We start from the raw sequence: 17,082 nt of genomic DNA, 5'->3' as shown, positions 1-17,082 counted from the left end.
TTGAACCACATTCAATAACATGAAAAATAAAATAAATGAAGAAAAATGACAGTAGCTTAAAGGATTTATACCACCAAGGAGACCAATATGCACATGATAGGATTTACAGAAGGAGAAGAGAGAGAAAAAAGGGCAGAAAACTTATGCAAAGAAATAATGGTTGAGAAATTTCTTATCTTGAAGAAAGAAACAGTTCTTTTAAGATAGTTCCAATTAAGATAAATAAAATCCAATGGACCCACATTGAGACACATTATAATTAAATTGTTAAAAGTTAAAGGAAAGACACTTAAAAACAGCAGGAGAAAAACAACTTATAATTTAAAGGACGTGAACTCATATATCTATCAGGGAATTTTTCAGCAGAAACTTGGTAAGCCAGAAGGTTTTGCCCTATTATAGTCAAAGGGCTGAAAGAAAAAAACCTGCCAATCAAGGATATTCTACCTAGCAAAGTTGTTGTTCAGGACTGAAGAAGAGATGAAGGGTTTTGCAGATAAGCAAAACCTGAAGGAGTTCATCACCACTAGACTGGCCTTCTTAAAAATGTTAAGAAGAAGACATAATTGATACCACACAAACACAAAGGATTGTAAGAGACTACTATGAACAATTGTGTGACAACAAATTGGACAACCAAGAAGAAATGGATAAATTACTAGAAACATACAGTCTTCTAAGACCAAGCAATGAAGAAATAGAAAATTTAAGCAGACTGATTACTAATAATGAGATTGAATCAATAATGAGAAACCTCACAGCAAAAAGGATACAAGACCAGATGAGTTCACTTGTGAACTAGAAGAATTAGAAGAAGAATTAATAACATTAGAAGAAGAATTAATACTTTCCAAGAAGTAGAAGAAGGAGGAACCCCTTCAAACTCATTTTATAAGGCCAGCATTATCCTGTGACCAAACCAGACAAAGACACTACAAGAAAAGACAGTTATGGCCTAATAGCTCTGATGAATATTAATGAAAAGATGCTCAACAAAATATTAGCCAATTAACTCAACAATACATTAAAAGGATTATACACCATAATCAAGTGGGATTTGTTCCAGGAATGCAAGGGTGGTTCAACATCAACAAATTAATCAATGTGATACATCATGTTAACAAAATGAGAATAAAGATTATATGATCATCTCAATAGATTCAGAATATGCATTTAACAAAATTTAACATTCATTTATGATAAAAAGTTCTCAACAAAGTGGTTATAGAGGGAATGTGACTCAATATGATTGAAGCCCATATATGACAAGCCCACAGCTAACATCATACTTAATGACAAAAAGTAGAAAGTTTTTCTCTTAATATCAGGAAAAGACAAGAATGCCTACTCTCTTTTCACAGGAAAAAAAAAAAAAAAAGGAAGAAAGGAAAGAAATCCTAGAATTTATCTGGAGCCCTAAGACACCTCAAATAGCCAAAACAACCTTGAGAAGGAAGAACTTGGCTGGAAGCATCACACTTTCTGATTTCAAACCATCATACAAAGCTCTACTAATTAAACCAGTATGGTAATGATATAACAGAGATACTGAAATCAATGGTACAGAATAGAGAGCACACAAATAAACCTAACACGTATGACCAATTACTTTACTACAAGGAATCCATGAATGACAATGGGGAAAGACCATCTCTCAAATAAATGGTGTTGCAGATACTGGACAGCCACATGTAGAACAATGAAACTGGACCTCTTTTTTATACCATCCATAAATGCCAACTCACAATTGACTAAAGACTTGAACATATGACCTGAAATCATAAAACTCCTAGAAGAAACATAGGGGTAAGCTCTTTGGCACTAGTCCTGTAAATGATTTGTTTATTTATCTTTTGTTTTGGCACCAAAAGCAAAGACAACAAAAGTAAAAATGAATATGTGGGACCATATTAAGCTAAAAGGCTTCTGTAAAGGAAAGGAAAACATCAATCCAATAAAAAGGCAACCTAAGAAAGAAGGGGAGAAAATATTTTCAAATCATTTATCTCATGAGGGGTTAATATCTAAAATATATAAATAACTCCTACAACTCAATAGCAAACAAAGCAAAACAATAATAGCAGCAATAACAAAATCAATCAAGCCAATTAAAAAATGAGCAGAGGAACTGAATAGACACTTTTCCAAAGAAGACATGCAAAAGGCCAATAGGTCCATGAAAAGATGCTCAACAGCACTAATCATAAGGGAAATGCAAAATGAAAGCACAATGAGGTATGACCTCACACCTCTTGGAATGGCTGTCATCAAAAAGATGAGAGATAAGTTTTGGTGAGAATGTGAAGAAAAGGTAATCCGTGTGCATTCTTAGTGGGTATGGAAACTAATGAAACTATGAGAAACGATATGTATATTCCTCAAAAAATTCAATATAGAACTACCATATAACTCAGCAATCCCACTTTGGGGTGTATATGAAAAAGAAAATAAGATATCAAAGAGATAATTGCACCCATGCTTATTAACAGCATTATTTACAGTAGCTAAAATATGAAAACAACCTAAGCATTGGTTAATGATAAATGGATAAAGAAGATGTGGTATATGTGTGTGTGTGTGTGTGTGTGTATCTCGTATATAATCATATTATATTATGACATTATATTATATATGTGTTATATATATAATACAAAAATCTGAATACAAACTACAAAAGTACCAAATAATATATATACAATGGAATATTATTCAATCATGAGAAAGAAGGAATTCCTGACATCTACAACAACATGAGTGGACCTTGAAGGCATTATGCTTAGCAAAATGAGTTAGACATAGAAAGCCAAATACTCTATGGTATCACTTAATATGTAGAATCTAAGAGAATAAAAAAAATCATACTTACCAGAAGAGAGAATAGACAGATACTTTCCAGAGGCTAGAGAGTGGGGAAAATAGAGAGAGGTTGGTGAAAGGGTACAAACTTACAATTATAAAATGATTAAGTTCTGATATTCTAATGTAAAACACAATGACTATAGTTGCTAAACAGTACTGTATAATTGAAATTTTCTAAGAGAGTAGGTGAATGAAATAATATTTTTATTTTGTGAATTTTTTAGAATTTGTTAATTTGACAAAAATTAATGTTCTAATTCTGTTTTGCTTATCTCACATTTAAGAGTTTGAATTTTCATGGATTTCTCTTATAATAGGTTTAAAAATATAGAATATAAAATATTTTAAAATCAATTTTCTGACCCTTAAATGTTTTCACACACAAAAAAGATAAATATGTGAGGTAACAGATGTTAATTAGCTCAGTTGGAGGAATTCTTTCACAATGTATACATATGTAAAATCACCATGATATCTTACCATTATCCGATATCACCATTAAATATCTTACAATTTTATATGTCAATTCCATCTCTTTCAAAGCTGAAATCAAAAATAAAAAGCCTTTGGGAACTTAATAAAATGTAGTTTGAGGCCATTGATTGGATCTCAATTTGAATAGTCATCTATAAAATTCATATTTGGGATAACTGGCATATTTTAATCTGTATTACATATTAAATAATTATAGTAATTACTATTTTGTCAAATTTGAAAATGATATTGTCATTATATAAGACAAAGCCCTTGTTTTTGCGGGATATGTGCCTAAAATTCTAAAGCTCAGGCTAAGCTTGTCATATTTCTCTGTCATTTGAAACATATAAAATTAGAATAAAACAATGTACAGCTGTTTATACTGAGAAAAAGTCAAATAATCAGACACATCTGTGATGACATACGGTAAAAGTGAAGAAAACAAAACTCTTTAGTTCTAATCCTGATGTTCATTTCACCTATTAGTGACTTAGCCGGAAATATTTGGTGTTTGGTGGGGCAGGAGAGATATGTCAAAATTTCATGTAATTTGCTTTAATTAGTTAATTAAATATACACACACATAAGTAAAATATCTCACCAATTGTTATCAAATGTTGAATCTAGGTATTGAACATACAGGTATTTATGTTACCATTTTTTCTACTTTACTATTATGTTTTTAAAATTTTCATAATAAATAGTTAAAAAAAATAAAGAACCCTACCTGTCCAAAGCTGATGTTGACTGGAAATACCTTTTTCATAGAAATAAAAGGATGTGTTTTTTCATTCATTTATTCATTACACTTACTTATCAAATATTTATTGACTAGTATATTTCAGGAGTTGTAGATGGTTTAGGCATGTATTAAATAATAAGCTACATTCCTACCATTGAGAAACATTTGTCCAATGATTCATGAACTTTTTTCCATATGCTATATAGAAAATAGTAATACTTCCATGGCATACTGGGAGTAAATTGTAGAAGATCTGGAACATCTATATGAAGTTTGGGGAAAATATTACATTTTATACAAATAATAATTTTTAAAAAGAAATCTAAAATTTGAAACTTTAGGTTATATATAAAATACTGAATTTGTATAGCAAATCTAAATAAAACCCTTTAAAAGTTTACATGAGAAACTTGACCTTACTGTGCTATTAACTAAACATTGTCCATTCCATTTCCTTTATTTTATTTGTCCCATATTACAGTGTTCACAGTTTCCTAGCAGGCTTGTAAAATAACCATTCTGCAATTGAATGAGGCATTTTGACTTCAGATACAAATTAAGTGACCTGTATCTAACTTCTTGAGTTCATTCCAATAGTGTTATAAATAACTAAGCTCAGAAAATAATTTTGTTTCTTATTTTGCACTTTCCAACTTTCAGAAAATCTTCTCATCATTTTCTGTTTAATGTGGATATAATCTTGGGTCCCATTAATTAAGAAAATAAGATGTTTTGTCTAAGGAAGAGAAGAGAATATTTACTAGGCACATAAATCCAAATTTTATCTAATCTTCATTATGTTGCTTATTTAGTGAGCTTAATTTTTTTCATTTGGATTATCATGTCTGTCCTCTGAATCTGATGACTTTCCACCTTTAATCAAAAAGTTGTTATTGTTGGAAAATAAATAACTTTGTGAAATATATAGATTTAATAAAAATTACTTAGAGAAAATTTAGGTCATTATAGTGGCAGAAAATTGATTGTAAAATATTATTTTTAAAAAGATTTTATTTATTTATTTGTTTGTCAGAGTAAGAGCACAAGCAAGGGGAGCAGCAGGCAGAGGGGAAAGCAGGCTTCATGCTGAGCAAGGAGGCCATGGGGGCTTCTATCCCAAGACCCTGAGATTACAGCCTGAGCTGAAGGCAGATGCTTAACTGACTCTGAGCCACCCAGGTGTCCCTTGATTTTAAAGTATTTTATATTTTTTAAGCCCATTGTAAAAGAAATCTGTGAAAATTTGAACTGTTAAATATGATGTAAGCAAAGTAGTATTAGAACGTTAATTTTTGTCAAATTAACAAATTCTAAAAAATTCACAAAAATACATTAAATGACAATGTAAAGGCTTATCATTCACTTTAGTTATTTAATTAAATTGTCTGTGTTTATTATATATTTTATATATTTATATTTATATATTTATATATTTTTAGAAATAACTTATTGTGTCTTTATAAAATAGTTAACATTGGACTGACACAACTGTATGCTGCCACACACTTGTTGGTCCATAACCCAGTGAGGAAGATGAACCCAAGGGAGAGAAATGCAGTGTGCATTGTGTTAAGGACCAAAACACACCAACAGACAATGTGGCAACAGTAGCGGGGGTTTCAATGTGCTTGGGGGAGATGGACCCTCAGAGTCTGGACTAAAGATTTTGTGTTCTTTGCTTTTACCATGTAGCATCTATTTCTAGCTCTAATTTTTTTTTTTTAATTTTTAGTACAAACATTTGTAAATTTTTTTTATTCTGATTTTACATGTTCCAAGTGATAAGGAAGTATGGCAAACCTCATGCTGAACTTCAGGACTGACTTTAAGGCCAGATTGATAAGAAAAGGTGTTCAGAGGACCCTGGTCAGGAGTCTCTGCCCTCCGAGAATGATCACTTCCATGCTGCTGCATCGTGCCCTGGCTCTTCATTCTCACGCTTAGTTTTTAAGAATGGTTCTTAGGCTCGATTCCTTAAAATACATCATTTTGGGGCCTCCTGGCTGGCGCAGTCGGTTAAGCATCCAACTCTTGCTTTCGCTTAGGTTGTGATCTCAGTGTCGTGAGACCGAGCCCCGCAAGGACACCCACAATCCATGCCGTCTGCTTCAGTTTCCCTCTCCCTCTCCCTCTCCCTCCAACCCTCCCCGCAGTGCTCGCCTGCTGGGTCTAAAATAAATAAATAAATCTTTAAAACACGTTATTGTACCCAACCCTGTATCTAAGAAATATTCAGTATTGTCAATAAAAAGCTTGTAAATACTTTTGCTTTCTCACGGTTGTGTTAAGCAAGGATGTTCTCACCTAGAAGCAATCATTTTAGAGCAATACTGTAGTTTTGTTATTATAATCATCCATTGTGGGGGGGTAATTAAACCCAAGGTACAAAGGTAGTGTATCAACAATACAGCATGCCCTTTGACCTTTCCAGTTTTTGTTCTTCTTGTAAGCCCTTTTATAATACATTTTGCATAGTAAAATCTTAATGTCCAAAGAATTGTGATGTCGGGGCACCTGGGTGGCTCAGTGGGTTAAGTCTCTGCCTTCCGCTCAGGTCATGATCTCAGGGTCCTGGGATGAGCCTGGGATTGGGCTCTCTGCTCAGCGGGGAGCCTGCTTCCCCCACACCTCTCTCTGCCTGCCTCTCTGCCTACTTGTGATCTCTGTCAAATAAATAAATAAAATCTTAAAAAAAAAAAAAGGAATTGTGATGTCAATCCTTAAAGGCAGAAGGTAAATGGGGATTTGTTGTTAACAAGCTAATGTACTAAAAAGGCCTTAGCCCAAGAAAGCTATGCCTTAATTTGAACCTGTGTATTCAGATGCCCACACATCCATTATCATTTCCTTACAGCATTTTCAGTGCCACCTTCCTGCAATGTTTTTATGCCTTCAAAGAGTTCAGTAGCTGTAACCAAGATTCTGTTACATTTTTACCATTGTGACAAAGTTTCAGCCATTCCCCCCCCAAAAAAAAATCTAAAAATTTAAAAATTGAGAGAATGATGCTTTTCTCTGATTCCTGCCTAGGTGGACAAAAGGCGTTTTTAGTGTACTGATGAAAGCCTAGGAGCTAAAGTAGTCTTAAGGGACAGCCGAAGGAACTACAGGCCTTACTTGTGAAGGGAATTGTGTGTGACAGTTCCTCACTGATTGTGGCAACTGTCCAGTGGAGCCTCTGAGCTACTCAAACTCAGAGAATGCCCAGACCCCCTGCACAGACCGTGAGAGTTCGCCCCTCTCCTTCACTCAGCCAGAAGCTAGTGGCAGCCCAGTGAGTGGGAGGGAGGAGAATCACTAAGAAGAACATGTCACCTGTCCCCTTGCAGACTGCCCAGCTAAAAACCAGCCGGGGTGGAGGAGGAAAGGGAGACACTTTTTCTTCCTACAAGGTTGGAAACTTTCACTATTACATGGGGTAGGGCGTTGTATTACTGACCTGAGAGTAATGTGAAAAGTCATAAAACTTGCTCTAAATTTTTTCCAAGAGGGAAGAAATATCCTCACCCACAGAAGAAACTTGATGGGACCAGGGGAGATAAAAACGATGTGCTTTTATGATTGCACACCAAATGTCCTTTATGGTTGACAGAGCACTTGGGTAACACCTGCGGTCATGTAGCTGTAGGTGGTGGTACTCTTAGAGCTCAGGACTCAAAGCTCAGGACTGTCTGACTTCTGAGCCTTTGCCTAATTCGATGCAACCACCTGGAGTAAGTTTGAATTAATATGGGACTGAGGGAAGCTGGAAAATGGGATTTTCTGATAATTGAAAATCTGGTAAATAAACATTTTTGAGTATTTACATCTTGCTAGGTCTTGGGATGGAGATAAAGAAGAAAAGACCACTTTTCAACCACTGTTGAAAAGACCACTTCTGTCCCTAATTAAGCCTTTTAGTTTATGGCCCATAGTACATAGGTCAGATTTTCACTCCTTTCAGGTGAAATATCATTCTTAATTAAAGGATAGTGTTTTAGAAATCTTGGAAGTTTGTGTGAGAAGTTGTGACTTTTCAATTAGGATTCAATTCAGTTACGATTGTGGTCCTAATCCTGTCATCGGCTAGCTCTGTCATCTAGCTTCTGAGACTTTTGATTTTTTTCAGCTGAAAAACAAAAAATACAATTAATGGTATTTGCTTTGGTTTTTATAAAATGATCGAGTTGTAATAAAAATATTAACTATAGTTATAAATTGATAGAAATATACATAATTTTATGAATATGTGTGTATGTGTATGTCTTAGTCTACTCAAGCTGTCATAACAAAGTAGCATGGGTTGGGTGGCTTAAACAAGGCTGGGAAGTACAAGATGAAGGTGTTAGCCAATTTGGTTCCTAATGGAACTCCCTTTGTGGCTTGCAGACGTTGAACTTCTTGCTCGGTCCTCACTTGGCCTTTTTCTCTCTCAACTTCTCTTTCTTCTGATGCCACTAATTCCATTGTAAGGGCCCCACTCTCATGACCTAATCTAACCCTAATCATCCCCCAAAGGCCCCCATCTCCAAATATCACCACACTGGGGGCTAAATCTTCAACATATGAATTCTAAATATCCAATACTGATATTCTAAATATCAAATACCAAATTCCAAATAGTCAGTTATCTCCCATCTCCAAATATCAACACACTGGAAGCTAAGGCTTCCACATATGAAAGCATCTTATGTAATATGGGTGTTAAAGCAGAGACTCTCAGGATCTGAGCACATCATGGACAATTACACGAAGGTATGCAAGTGCAAGGTAGGTTCAATGTGGACTGAATTTTCTGGTGTGAATGCAAAAATAGAGAACATGATGGAACTTGAAGGAATTTGAAGCCAGACTGGTACAATGAAAACAGGTACTGAAGGCATTTTTTTTTTAATTAAACAATTTGTTTTAATTATTATTTTTTAAGAAGAACCCTCTGACTTATGTTTGGAAAGAATACAAATGCCAGCTTTCATTGGGAAGAGAGATTGGAAATAGTCTGAGGAAGACATAATTTATGGCAGTGGGAATGTGTAGATGGATATGCATATAAAACATTCACAGAAGTAGAATATGTAGAACTTGCTGAATGATTGGGAAAGTAGAGCGGGTGAGACAGAAAGAAGGATTAATGATGATTCAAAGTTTCTAGACTTGCTGCTTCAGAGAAAAATGGCAGCATTCACTGAGATAAAGAGAATAGACAGATTGGGGATTGGGAATGAGAAGTATATACAATTTAGCAAGTTGGGATATTTTGAATTTCAGATGCCAGTAGAATTTGGAGATGGAAATACTCAGTTCTTTAGTCTTCTGTATTTTTTGCTCAGTAATCTTTTCGGATCAGCACATCAGGATTTTAGAATGATCCTGTCCCAAGTAATTAGCAAGAGATTTCATAGGAATAAATAAACATGTGATTTTTCCAAACCTATATAAAAGCAGAGCTTACAATTATTAATTCCCAGATGCTTCCCTTCACCAAGTCAGACTATCATTCATGTATTAGTAGACCTCATAGAGGCTCTAATTGATTTAAACAACTATTACATTTTTCTCTTTATTTTCTAGAATATTTGGAGGTATGTTGCATAAAATAATGTGTAAATCAAATATAGAATCTTTATATGTGTATAAAAATTAAACACTTCTTGAAGTCATCTGTCTTCAGAATGAAAAAAATATAGTAAGGAACACACACAGCATAGATCTGAAAATACTCATCTCTAAACCGCAGCTAAATAAGATCACTACTTTGGTTCTCATTAAGAAGAAAAGTAACACAGGTTGTCAGTGCCGCTGCCAATTGCCCCAAATCAAAACAAAACAAAGCAATACCAAGATTTATAGTGTGAGCATCTTACTGGCCTTCAACTCATTATTTTAAGGAGGTATTTTCTATATTTTTCTAAAGAGAGTTTTGAATGTTTTAGGTTTTTTCCCATATGTTTTGACACTGTTTCAGACTGACTTCAAAGAGATTCTCTTCCTGGAAAATTTAGGCACTTAAGCCTCAAAAGGAAAATTCCACAATAGCCCTTCAGAAGAACTGAGAAGGAAATGTTTCACATATTCTTAGGGAAAGAAAAATGATTTGTTTATATGTTTTTATGGAATCAGAGAGCTCGTAACCTCCCTCTTTATCTCTATTAAAGAATACTTTGGTTTTTCCTTTTCTCTTTTCATGGCACGTGAAGCCTTACAATCCCCATTCACAACAGGACGGTAACTCTATCATGTGGTTATTTAGTGTTCAGCACAAGTGTAGGACAAATGCTGTTCTCTGTGGGTATCATTAAATTGTGCATACATTTAAACTCATACAAGGCAGGGAGACTGTCCATGATTTTTTTAAAAACATGATTCCTCTCAATCATATTTACTCTTACCAAGAAAATTCATGTATCATTAGCTAAAGTGCTCTTCAAGTCGGAGAGGCATATTAAACAAAACAAAACAAAACAAAACAAAAAACCCCAAAACTCAAGAATGCAAAGTGCTTACATTTAGGTAAATGGAGCAAACGAATACCTAAAATAAAGTTACATAGCATCACATTTCTTTTCTTTCTTTTTTTTTTTTTTTTAATGTGAGAACACTAGAAAGGGCTCTGGTTTCCAGATTCCTATTTTAAACATAAAACCACAGAAGCCCCTGTAAAAATATGGCATCATTCTGAATGCAGTCTTTTTAACTCATTGCCGCAAGACTGCTGCTTTTCAAGCATTTCTTTTTCTTTTTTTTTTTTTTTAAAGATTTTATTTATTTATTTGACAGACAGAGATCACAAGTAGGCAGAAAGGCAGGCAGAGAGAGAGAGGGAAGCAGGCTATCTCCCGAGGAGAGAGCCCGATGTGGGGCTCGATCCCAGGACCCTGGGATCATGACCTGAGCCGAAGGCAGAGACTTTAACCCACTGAGCCACCCAGGCGCCCCCTTTTCAAGCATTTCTAAGCCAGAGGAAGCAAATAGTTTATTCTCTGCCCTACACTTACTACCTCAAGGCAAAAGTAAAGTAAGAAAGACAGGAAAAGGAGAGCTGGGATGAACGTTCATACACATGTGCTTGGAGTCTGGGAAGCCTAGTGTGCAGAGACTATAAACTGGCAGTTAGGTCGTACCAAAGAGATAAGTGCAAAGAAAAGTTTAATCCTGACATTTAAATTAAACAAAGTTAATTCTTGTAAAAATATTTTCACTTCAAAAATACTTATTTTTACTCCATGAAACATATTTTAAGATTATTTGCATTAATTCTAAAGAGTGCTTACTATGAGACTCTTTAGATAATTTCTTTTTGATGTGATAATAAAATATCATGAGCTGCACAAAACTTTTAATTCAAATGTTATTCACAATGTATTTTGCTCTGTAGTGTTTAAATTTTAAATAATACAGATCTTCAACTATAGTCTCTTGATTATTTTTTAACAATTCAGTGTGTTTTTAGTATATTAATAGAATTTATAACCATCATCACAATCCAATTTTGGAATACTTTCATTATCGCCAAAAGAAACCCTTGTGCCTTGGGCACCTGGGTGGCACAGCTGGTTAAGCATCTGCCTTTGGCTTAGGTTGTGATCCCAGGGTCCTGGGATCAAGTCCCACATTTGGCTTCCTGCTCAGCGGGGAGTCTGCTTCTTCCTCTCCCACTCTCCCTGTGTGCTATTTCATGCTCTCTCAAATAAATAAATAAAATCTTAAAAAAAAAAAAAAGAAAGAAATCCTGTGCTCACTGATATTTACTCCCCATTTCCTCAAATCATACCCTTTCTAGACTTTAGATTTGCCCATTTGGGACATTTCCTATAAATGGAATCATAAAATATGCAGCGTTTTGTGGGATGATATTTTTAAAGGCCCATTCGTGTTATAGCCTACATCAGTACTTCATTCCTACTCCTTTTTATGGCCTCATAATTTTCAGTTGTATGAATTTACCACATCACTTACATGTCCATTCATCAGTCGATATACATTTGGTGCTTTTACTTTTTGACTGTCATGAGTAATGTTGGTATGAAGAATCATGTGTATGTCTTGTGTGGACATATTTTTTTCATTTCTCATAGATATATACCCATGAGGTGAGTTGCCAGGTCATATGGCCATTCTATAGTTAATATTTTGAGGAATTGCCAAACTGTTTTCCAAAATGGTTGCACTAGTTTACATTCCCACCAGCAATGTATGAGAGTTCCTCTTTCTTCACATCCTTCACATCCTCTTTCTTCACATCCTTCACATCTTCACATCCTTGTCAACATCGTTATTGTCTGTGTTTTTTTTATTATAGTCATCCTATTGTGTGTGAAGTGGTATCTCAGTAAGATTTTGATTTGTATTTCCTTAATGTCTATCTCATGATGTTCAACAACTTTTTATGTGTTTCTTACTTATTTGCTTATTTTCTTTGGAGAAATATGTATTGAGATCCTTTGCCCATTTTTAGTTGACTTATTGCTTCTTTTATTTTTGAGTTGTAAAAGTGCTTTATATGTTCTGGATACAAGTTTCTTAACAGGTATGTGATTTACAAATATTTTCTTCCATTCTGTGGGTTACTTTTTCACTTTCTTGATGGTATAAAGTCAAACTTCAGTGATGAAGCTCAAGTTATTCTTTTCTTCCATCAGTTGTGTGTGTGTTTGTGTGTGTGTTTGTCATAGCTAAGAAACCATTGCGTAACCCAAGGTCACAAAAATTTATTCCTGTATTTTCTTCTAAGAGTTGTAATCTCTTGATTTACTTTAAAATCAAAGATGAAATAAATAAGGATTTCTTTGAAAGGAAAGGATGAGAAATACTAAAAGTAAAGACAAGAAATAGGAAAAGGAAGGAAAGAAAGACATTATAGGCCTTTTGAATGAAGGAAAAACTTTTTTTTTTTTTTCCATGACTATTTTAAAGCTCTTGAACTGGTGGGACTTTCCATAGAACAACTAATTTTCTTTTAAATGCTCAGGGAACTTTTAGAGAAGAAGGACCAGGCCTGGAGCTTTTTCCTCGAGGTTCTTCCTGCCAGCTGTCTGAATCAGGGAGGGAAGCTTCTGAAACTATATAGTGCTGGCTCTTGGGGCTGGGGCCAAGCTGGAGTAGGTTTGGAGTTAGAGATGATCCTGACACTGGGGCTGAATCTGAGGCTGGGCTAGAGTAGGGTTCGGACTGAGTTTATGCTTGGGGTAAGGCCAAGTGGCCAAACTTCCCTAAGCATAAATCTCTTCCTCCTCTCTCGTATTAGTTTCTTAGGGCTGCCATTACAAAGTACCACAAATATGGTAGCTTATTACAACAGAAATGTATTCTTTCATAGTTCTGGAGTCTAGACGTCTGAAATCAATGCATCATCAGGGTTGGTTCCTTTTGGAGCTTTGTGGCAGAATCTGTCCTATGCGTCTTCCAGCTTCTGGAAGTAGCTGTCTTTCTTTCACATTTCTTGGCTTGTAGGTATTTCACTCCAGTCTCTACCTCTGTCTTCACATGGTGCTTTCTCTCTGTATTTATACATATCTGTTTCCAAATTTCCTGCTTCTTACAAGGACAGCATTCATATCTTTAGGACTCATGATCTAATCCAGCATGATCTCATCTTAACTTGACTACATCTGCAAGGATTTTATTTCCAAATAAGGTCAAGTTTACAGGTTCCAGATGAAGGTGGATATTGGGAGAATGCTATTTGGCCCAGTATCTCTCTTTCACATGACTTTTGAGTCTTGAACTCGTGAGTTCCAGCACCCAGAAATGTGAAAGATATAAGAAAACAACTAACCACAAGAGGACAATGCTCCTTATAATGACCAAATCCAATGTATATTCTAAGCTGTATGGAATCCCATAGAAAATTACTATCATATTAAACCATATTAAAGGAACTGGGTTGTATCTTTCTTTGTTAGAGAACTACTTGAACACATTTTATGTTTCTGTTCCCAGTGCTGGCTTTCACTTTGAATGCTTTAAAAGTGTCTGACTTCACACCCTCTCTGAACAGAACTACTTTGAGTTTTTTAGATGCTACAGAGTGACCTACTTTAGATTATCAAAACTTGAGGTGTGAGAAAAAAATTAAAATCAATTTTGGTAACTAAAAGGAGGAAGTGGAGGTAGAGAAGATCACAGAAAGCTGTTACTTGAACTATCATGCTGACAGTCTGTAGAAAGATCCAAAGAACCATCTGTTTGTAAAGTCTCTAGACATGTTTTAACAGTCATACATACAGGCAGCCATAGATATTCACCACAGAAAAAGATTCTATCACACTAAAGATTCTATATAAAGTACTATACCAAATTATTTTTAAAAGTTTCTTATGAACATAATATTTGAATACAACTTTGATGCATTATTATGCCCTATCATCTCCATCTACTTTCATGATTTGCTTTTGTATGGTTCAATTCAATTCTATCTTCCATTAGAGCTTTTATTGGTCATGACAGATGAAGCTATACTAAAGTAACAAATAACCTCAAGAATCAATAGCAGGGACACCTGGGTGGCTCAGTCATTTATGCGTCTGCCTTCAGCTTAGGTCATGATCTCAGGGTCCTGGGATCAAGGTCTGTGTCAGGCTCTCTGCTCAGCTGGGAGTCTTCTTCTCCCTCTCACTGTCCTTCTGTGTTCTAAAAGAATCTTAATAGCATAAAACAAAAATTTTTTTCCTTATTCATTAAAAGTCGCATGTTGGTGGTTGTGTTAGTCCTTTAGACTACTGTAGCAAAATACTGCAGATTGGGTGAGAAATAAAGAAATTTATTTCTTAACAGTTCTAGGGCCTGGGAAGTCTAAGATGGTACTGGCAGATTTGGTGTCTGGTGAACCCCCTTCCTCATTGGTGGCCCATTGTTTTTTTCTATAACTTCACTGGTCGAAAGGAGTGGGGGGACGTCTCTTAGGTATATTTTATAAGAGCAATAACCATTCATGGGGACTTCACCCCAGTGTCCAAATCACCTCCCAAAGGCCCACCACTTAATGCCATCACCTTGGAGGTTAGGATTTCAACATATGAATTTTGGGAGGACACAAACATTCAGACCATAGAATTGGGTATTTTCTTTCATCTGGGGTAGTAGGCAGCCTTAAAGATGGCTTCCGGTGATTTCTGCCTCCTTGTATTTATCCCCTATCTCCTTGAGTTAGCTCCTATTCTTCAGTGTGGGCTGGAATTATTGACTCATTTCAAAGAATGAAAAACTGCAGAAGTTTACAGTATCACTTCTAAAATTAGGTTATTAAAAAAAAAACATAGTTTTAACTTTGGGCACAATCTCTCACTTTCTCCTGAAACACTTATCTCTAGGGGAAGCCAAATGTCATGTTGTAAGTGAGGCTGTGTAGAGGCCCACGTGGCAAAGGACTGAGGCATGTCAGCAAACATGAAGACTATTGGAAGTAGATCCTCCTCCACCACAGTTGAGCCTTCAGAGTAAACTACAACCCTAGAGAATAGCCTAACAACAATCTCATGTGAGAACTTGAGAAAGAGGCACCCAGCTAAGCTACGCCTGGGTTCCTAACCCATAGGAACTGTGAGATAATAAATGTTTGTTTGGAGTAATTTGTTTTGCAATAATAGTTAAATAATATATCCAGCACTTGGGGATCCAGGACCTTTCCATCCATATCAATGCAAGACTTCAAAATTATCCTGGCTATAGAAAAAGGATCATGGAGAATCCACTCCCCAACTGACACACACAATTTCTCCTTAGAGTTTATTGTCTAGAACTAGTCCTGTGAACTAAACCTAACCCCAAGGGAGGCTGGGAGAAATAGGGAAGTGCATGTAATTCTCTGTGAACATTATTGTCTCCATCATGGTAACTCACGCCATCCATTCAGTAAGACATTCATTCAACAAACATTTCAAAAACCTCTGTGATAGTTAGGAAGGAAGGATGGAAGGAAGGAAGGAAGGAAGGAAGGAAGGAAGGAAGGAAGGAAGGAGAGAAAGAAAGAAAAGAAAGAGAAAGGAAAAGAAAAAGGAAGAAAAGCCTTTTCTCAGCCCTGTCACCTCATTAAGTTAAAATCTCCAGGTCTTTCCTTTATTGCAGTACTGCACCTCGTAAAAGTCCAGACGTTCTGCCTCCATTTCCTCTATCCCCACTTACTGCTTAATCCTGTCTTATTCTCACTTATACCCCCAAATCTAGAGAATATAATTTTTGAGGATTTTTAGTAATTTTTAAGTTGAAAAAGGCAATCATTTAAAATCTTCACACTTGACTTTGTGGCCCTCAATGCAGTATTTTTATCTATCTTATTGATATTTATGTTCTCTTTCAATTTCTGTGATATGTTTTATTTCTGTGATATATTTTTTTTTTATTTTACTCAATGACTGGAATGTAGTGATGGTGACAATTCTAAATGTAGTTTTACCTCCTGTTCTCAATTAACATGGTTTTACTTATTTGCCATAAATATAAACAGAAGAGTGTAAAGTTACTTAACATGTCTTTAGATCATATGAGTCATTTTACTTTCCTGACCACTCCCCTGTCAGATCCTAGGTAACTTTGAGAGATGGGAGAACTGTTATTTCACCACATAGTAACACTGACTATAAATAGTCAATTAAGTTCCTCCATTTTTTTCCCACTTTACCATATTTTCTGGTAATGATGATGATGAAATGAGCTAGCTTCATATTCCTAGTAAAAGTGGGAAGAAATAACATACTGGCTTAAAACTATTGGGAAAAAATCCCTATTGTTTGTCATAAAAATGTGTAGTAAATTTATATAGGCACATTTTATTGTTTAACAAGAACAGGATATTTCATTGGTATGTACTTGGTATTTGACATGTCTGTTAAAAATTGGTTTGCACAATGCAGTCCAGCTTGTATAAGTCTGAGGAAAAGGCCTCTGAAGGAGTAGTCTAGTATATCTTCCATAAAAATGACTGTATGTTCTCTCTGTGTTGTTTTTTTATTTTTAAAATTTTTACTCATTTTTACTCCTTCTATTTCCCTTAATATAGATAGGCCTCCCAAATGATCTGACTTTGGCCT

Source organism: Lontra canadensis, unplaced genomic scaffold (assembly GCF_010015895.1).
Source record: "Lontra canadensis isolate GAN:19392208 unplaced genomic scaffold, GSC_riverotter_1.0 scaffold63, whole genome shotgun sequence".
Classification (NCBI taxonomy): domain Eukaryota; kingdom Metazoa; phylum Chordata; class Mammalia; order Carnivora; family Mustelidae; genus Lontra; species Lontra canadensis.
Note: the sequence above shows the minus strand (reverse complement) of the source record.